The sequence below is a fragment of the Parasteatoda tepidariorum genome, chromosome 8 (assembly GCF_043381705.1).
Source record: "Parasteatoda tepidariorum isolate YZ-2023 chromosome 8, CAS_Ptep_4.0, whole genome shotgun sequence".
NCBI lineage: Eukaryota > Metazoa > Arthropoda > Arachnida > Araneae > Theridiidae > Parasteatoda > Parasteatoda tepidariorum.
The window spans coordinates 37,860,894-37,867,957 of NC_092211.1; the positions used below are offsets into that span (position 1 = coordinate 37,860,894).

Consider the following 7,064-nt stretch of genomic DNA (forward strand, 5'->3'; position numbering starts at 1 on the left):
TATATATATATATAGAGAGAGAGAGAGAGAGAGAGAGAGAGAGAGACAGACAGTGGGTTGCCATATGTGACTAAAAATGCAGAAAATAGCGAGTAGCGAGTAATAAAATTTTAAATTTTATTATAAGAGATTAAAATTAGCAACTTTCTCAGTCATATTTTTTTCAGTTTACTATTGAAATTCGATTCGAAAATTTTTTGCTTTAAATATGAATAATTTAAAATGTAAGTCCTAGTGGTAGTTACGATTGACCAACTAAAGAGATAATAAATAAAAATTATTTGAGTTTCTACCACTTCTTATTTTATTCTATCACTTGATATATTATTTGAGTTCTTATTTTAGTCACCTGTGTCATCCTTGACTATATCATTTTAAATTAAGTTGCTGTCTTTTAAAATATAATGATAAAATCTATCGAAAAATTCGTAAGAAAAGTAGGTATAAGTAATTTTTTTCTAAAAAGTGAATTAATATAATTTCATTGATACGATTCATATCATGATTTTCGGAGGTGGGAGTAATAAGATTTCATTATAAACATTTATCTTGGTAAAGAAAAGCAATTATATCAATTTTTACTATGTAATATGTTTTTTTTTCATATTTAAAAAAAGCAATAACCAAATATTATTAATAATAAGCATGTGCTTAGTCACACTCAAATTAACTTAGCATTAATAATTACTAAAGAAATTAATTTCTTAATGTTGTTTGGTGTTTTTAGATTTTGCTTAACTTATTATTAGGAATTTTGGTTTTTCTAACATACTACATGTAATTTTTAATCTGAAACATTCAGGGTTGATATGCAATTGGAAAAAAATTAAAAATTGACAACAATTTTGATCTAAAGAAGCGGAAATTTTCTTAGAATGAGCTTCCGCCTTAGAGTGAAAAAGAAAAAAAAAAGGATCTAGATCTATTTACCCAGAGTTATAAAAATATTCTAGTAGTTAACATAATGAACTGCAATTTTTTATCGTAATATTACTACCACTTCTTAAATTTCTTCAGGTTGTGTATGAACCCTGGTATTAAAATCATATTTCCAAAAACATGAAACATTATAATACGGTAATAAATTAGCAAATATCGCTCAAAATGGCTAGAGATTTTTTTTCCATTTATTTTTCAATAAGATTTCATCCAAGAGAAAAGGTCCATCAATCCCACCACAGCATGTTATTAATGTTACAATATTATTATTGTGCTCGATTTATCTAATACTGATCAACCACAACTAATCCATCTATCATGGTAATTCACAAATTAACCAAGGCTGACTAATTTTCCAAAAAAAAAAAAAACTAAACTCAGTGGCGCGACAGCCCATAGAGGGCCAAGGCCTACTGTGCCCATCTCAGTTTTCCTGACCTTGGGGTACAGGAGCAGATGTTATGGTCAGGTGGTCAGCCGAACTCGGAACCCCAGTGTTTAGTTCCCAAGCATGCTTGGTACTCATTTATCGACCCACTGAAGAGATGAATGGCTGAGTCAACCTTGCCCGGCCCGAGGATCGAACCAGGGACCTGTGGCACGACAGCGCGAAGCACTACCGCTCAGCCACCGGGCGTCTGATTAATTGTCAGAAAATGTAAATTCCTAATTGTAGGAACATTAACGTTCTACTTTTTTTTGGGGGGGGAAGGAGAAAACTATTCGTGAACCATTATACATTATAACACATTATTCGCCATATATATATATACATATATATATATGTATATATATATATATATGTACACTTGATAGAAATATGCGGATATATATGCGGAAAAAAAGATATATAATAGAATACTCTTAACTCTTATAACCAGTGCTTCGGAAAATTTACAGCCCAGTAGTCAACATAAACTAATGATCAACCTATGATGATAAGAGACTAATTAACCTAAACTAAATGATAAACCTATCTCCGAAAATATTCTATTGCAATCTCAGTAGAGAAAAATTAGACTTTTTTTCCATCCTAACTACCATTGTTGCTTTTTATATTCTTGGATCAATGATTCTTCCTTTTAAATGATAAAGACGCATTGCTTCTGAAAATAGTGTTCGATTTCCGTTAATAATTCTAAAAATAATGCCAATTTATTGCTTCCAAAAACAAAATGCGTGATAGCCAGCTTCGAGACCATAGTATCTCATCAGTCTACCTTCTGGTTTTCTTTGTCTGACTCTCCAACTCAAGAGAGATGATTGGAATCAACTTTCTACAAATGAACTGATTATTTTAATCGGTTCCAATTAAGTCTGGTGGCGGTAATTTGCTTTACGACAGAGACTGCTCGTCTGTGAACTTTTGTTTTAGACATCATGTTATCGAATGTTGATAGCGCAAGTCATTCTTAGAATGGCTAGCATGGAGTAATTTAAACAGCAACATGAATATTAAATATTATTGTTTTAGGTCGTCACTCTTTGTGTAAGTTAGAAGTGATTACTAATTAGCTATTAAATTTGCGTAGAGTGTTCAGAGTAGACCGATTTGTTAACTCATTCCCAGACGAAAGAGCATACATTCAACAATTAGCAGTGCTTAGAAAACTGTCTTTAAGCAAATAGAAGGATGTTAAAATTTTTTAAAGAAAGTAGATATTTCATACTATCAGCTACCAACTTTACAAAAAAGAAGAAAGAAAAAAAACATCGCAGTCTAAGGATTCCTCGTTATAGACAGACACATTTGATAATAATGTAAAGAAAAAAGATTGTAGGTAATTTGCTCTGAATCTAATTTAATAATTTCTAGTACTGACTACTCATTTAGCTTTAAGAGACATTGCAAACCTTTAATTTCAGTTCGAAATAATCATTTATATTATTAATATATTTGAATAAATGCACAAATGTCTTGTTTTTCAAGATGACATGAAAAAATTTGCGAAATTAGTTTTTGTTCTTTTGAGAAAAAATTTGACCCTTATTAGTGTAATTAATTACAATGTAATCAGGCATTAATCACTGTGTAGTTAGCTTTGTAAAAGAAAAGAATTGAAAAGTCTTAAATTTTCCGATTTACATTCTGACCACACATTAGAGGTTTTTATCAGATATAGCACTACACATTGTAGAAATGAAAATACATAAATACATTAAAAAGATTGTAGTTTTAACAAATCTCTTCTAAAACAAGAATAAATTAATGCGTTACTAGATTTCGTGATTTTTGATATCCTTACATTTAGATGAAAATATTTATACATATCGTTTTAATAAGTGTCAACGAACTATCAATGATTCGAATCAGTAATGCATTGTTAGTAGAAATCATCACGCTATTGATAAAGATACACGAACACTTTGTCGCACATTTTTAAGATACTTTACACGTTATTCTCCCATCAACAAACTATAAATAAATGCTACAATGTAGAAATTTGTTTTAAAGAACAGCCATGAATATTCTCTAAAGTAGAAAAATTGAAGCGAATTTCCCTTTGTTATCATATAGACCATGCAAGATATCCGTGTATAGTTTTAAATAGGTTAAAAATCTGCATTTGTAATTAAACAATAAATTTGTAAAAATGGTTTAGTATCAAGAAAATATAAGCTTGTTTAACTTATATCAGAATTGCTACGATCAGGATGATTTTTTTTAAGTTGTAGCAAAACTAAAAAAAAGATATATATATATTTATATATGTAGATGAATTTAAGTGTTTCGTATTCAGCAAAAAAAAATCTGTTACTGTGTTAGACGAGTGTACAAAAGACTTCGGGTAGTTTTTGTAATAAGGTTTTCACTTAGTTTTTTCTTATAATTTACTTTCTTATTATTTACGTTTTTTCTTATAATTACTTAATTTACATTCACCATAATTCCTAACAAATTATAATCTAATATGAATATGAATTCACAGTCAATGATCTATTATTAAATTTCAAACAATCACTCCTTGAGTTTTATAAATCTTTTGCGTACAATAATAAAACATAAATTTTTACATAAATATATTATATTACAACCGTCGTTGAACAGCCGACCAAATTTTGGGTTTACAACTACCAATGTTCAAGTCCTTAGCTTTGTAATTTTGAACCCAATCCAGAAGACAAGGGAGCTCCTGTATCAAGTATTGGGAGAAATTTGCCTTCAAGGAGGACTTTTTGATGAAACTAACCAGCATTTGCGTTACATGGAGAGGAAAACCACGAAAATCTCCCACGGATAGCTTAACAGCAAGGGGACTCTAACCCATGATCCGTCTGCCTCTGAAGATATTTTACTTCAACACTGTAGTCAGTGTAAGCCGGGTGCGAAATTCGAATCGACCAATCATCGCTGGGATTCGAACCCGGTTCGCCTCATTGGAAAGTGAGCGCTCTATCCCCTCAGCCACTACGGCTCTTTTATTTATATAATCGTTTTTTAATGCGATTGCTTTTTATACCGTAATTCATTCGAATTCGAATATAATGACTTTTTAATCGTAATTCGAAACATGCTCTGAAATGAAATTGTACATCCGAGAAATAAGCAGTCAAGGAATTTAGTCGCGTTCGGAAACAATTAATTAGATTTGGTAAAACTAAATTTAAAAAAAAAAACAATGCAAATGTTGACACATAAAGAGATATGAGGATTTAACATGCGATGCATCTGCATTATTCCGTAGTTCACGACGAACAAAAATAAGGGCTGTAATGGAGTCTCTTGTCAGCATGTAACAACTTACCACACTTTATGTCATCTCTTACATAACTTTATACCATCTTTTATACTATATATGTTGCTGTTATCATTTTAATCATTTCCCCTATATATTATCATTTCAAATCATTTTAATCGAGACTCATTCAAATCATTTTAATCGAAATCGCGAAGTTCAAACATTCGGCTGCCACTTTCACGTTTAGAATAAATATTACGGACTCTAATAATCTGCTATTTATGTTTTCATCGCAAAAAAAAAAACAAAAAAAAACTTCATATGAAGGGAAAAAAAGGCCTATAGGCATATAAAATTTTTATTGCTTTGTTTATTGTAAACATTAAATATTTTTTTTTTACTATTCTGTAAAAAATAATTCCTTTTCAAATGAAAGAAATTAAACATCATTAAAATTAAGCTATTAATAAACATTTAAGCTGGAATGGAAAAGGAAATTATAAAAATAAAAGCAAGAGAACAGAGGCAGAAGTAGAAAACAATGCATTCCAAAAACGAAAACCTCAAACAATAATATGAAGTGTTTAAATAAATTACAAAGATAATTGCTGAAACAACAGTAGTAATTTTAATCAATATAAAACATAAATATTGAATCTACATTGAAAATAACCACATGAACTGTTTGCCTCCCATGTGAGAACAAAAAAACAAAAAAATTATGTCAATAAATTAATCAATCTTTTTAAAACAACACAGGTGATAAAAATAAAATTCAATTTAATTATCAAAATAAAAAGGAATTGTGTAAATAAATGAAGGGGACGATCATCACTTTTAAATAAATTTTTCACATTGATAGCTTTCTCATCTCTCCCATTGCACTTGGAAATTAGTTTTTCGCATTTCTACTAACACAAGGCAGGATAAATTATTTGGATATCATAAGTATATTATCACCAATCTCTTGCATTGGTTTATAATTTAGTTAAAACACATCAATGCTTGTTGCTATGATGTTAAAACTGAGTTTACGAAAAAAACTAGTACGTAGTGCATGTTAAAACTAAGCTGATATTTTCTTATGCTATGTGGATTAATATATAATATTTTTGGGGTGTAATATTTTCTTAATATTGTTGGGGAGTAACAATAGTTCTCAAAATTTTAGGAATTTATTACGTCTACTAAATATTGACAAAATAATAAATTTTTATTTAATTTTTTAGCTTATTTGTAACTTAACTAAATTTAAATCAATTATGATTCATGAATTTATTTTTATTTTCGTATGAAATACTTAGGGGACTTTTTGAACTATTTAATTATTGAGTAAGACTAACTGCGACCCGGGCTAACGAAACTCATGATTATACTAGAGGTAACTAACTCGTTCCTGAAAAAAATAATACTTGTAAAGCACTTGTACCATCCTTTTTTCTTCAAAAAAATAAGTAAAATTTAATAAATAAATTAATTAATGAGTAATAATAAAACTGTCCCAATAAAAATACTTTGGGTAGAAATGGGTTTGCTTTTCCAACATTAAAGGGTTTAGATTAAATTTCTACGCTATCATAAAATCCCTTGTGGATTACTATATAATCCTTTTGCTTGACGATATTCAAGAAATTTTTTTTTATAATTTAGTTATCAACTCAACATTTTATATATTAAAGAAAAAGAAAAAAAATATTTTTAAATTTTTTACTCACGTATTTGAATTCTTTAATTTTTTCAAATGTTCCTCTCTTTTAAGCGAGAGAGATATCCAATTTTCTTTTTTACCGCAGACTTAATAAAAGATTTTCTTTAAAAAATTACAATTCCTGCAATATGAATAGAAATAACCTTTTATATTCTCAAACAGTTCGAGTTCGAAATTCCATTCTTAGAACCGCTGTAGGTCACACACCGGTGAGGCCCGCTAACTTCCAGCAGGCCATCCGATCCAGGAAGTAAAAAACCGAAAGAACTCTCACAGAAATTCCCACTGCAAATTTAAATGGTAGTTTCACTTACCTGTTTACGAATTATAGTATTCCTTTTGGCTTTGAACACCTAACTCATATTGAAAACATGTAGTAAGTTTAACGCCAACAACTGAAATAATCCAAGGTGTTTATCACAACTTAACATTCTTTATTAAAACACATCGAGAAGAACCACAAAGGTGGACAGAAACCTGTTGGATACTCAGGCGGGCTTATGAAACTAGTTTGCTCTTGTTGTTCGTTTACCGCGTGGACAGGTAAGGAAAGGGAATAAAAAGGATAATACAAGTTATAGATATTCCCCAAAAAAATCCCTACATTTTTCAGGGTTAGGAATTGGGGATGAAGAGAAAAAGCGCAGGTGATAATTTTCTTTCTTTCTTTTTTTTCTTCTTCCCTTTCCTTTTATTTTATTTTATTTATTTATTTATTTTTACGATTTTTTTTGGCT

The 7,064-nt window shown here is 29.7% G+C and overlaps 1 protein-coding gene across 1 annotated transcript in view; it reads right to left on the reverse strand.

The window, feature by feature from the left end:
* The window catches only part of LOC107437727 (GV1), a 49,764-nt gene extending 42,929 nt beyond the window's left edge, over positions 1-6,835 (reverse strand). Inside the window, exon 1 of the mRNA XM_016049817.3 lies at positions 6,642-6,835. The gene's annotated coding sequence lies outside the window, so the exon portion shown is untranslated. The remainder of the gene's footprint in view (positions 1-6,641) is intronic.
* Between the last annotated feature and the right edge of the window lie 229 nt (positions 6,836-7,064).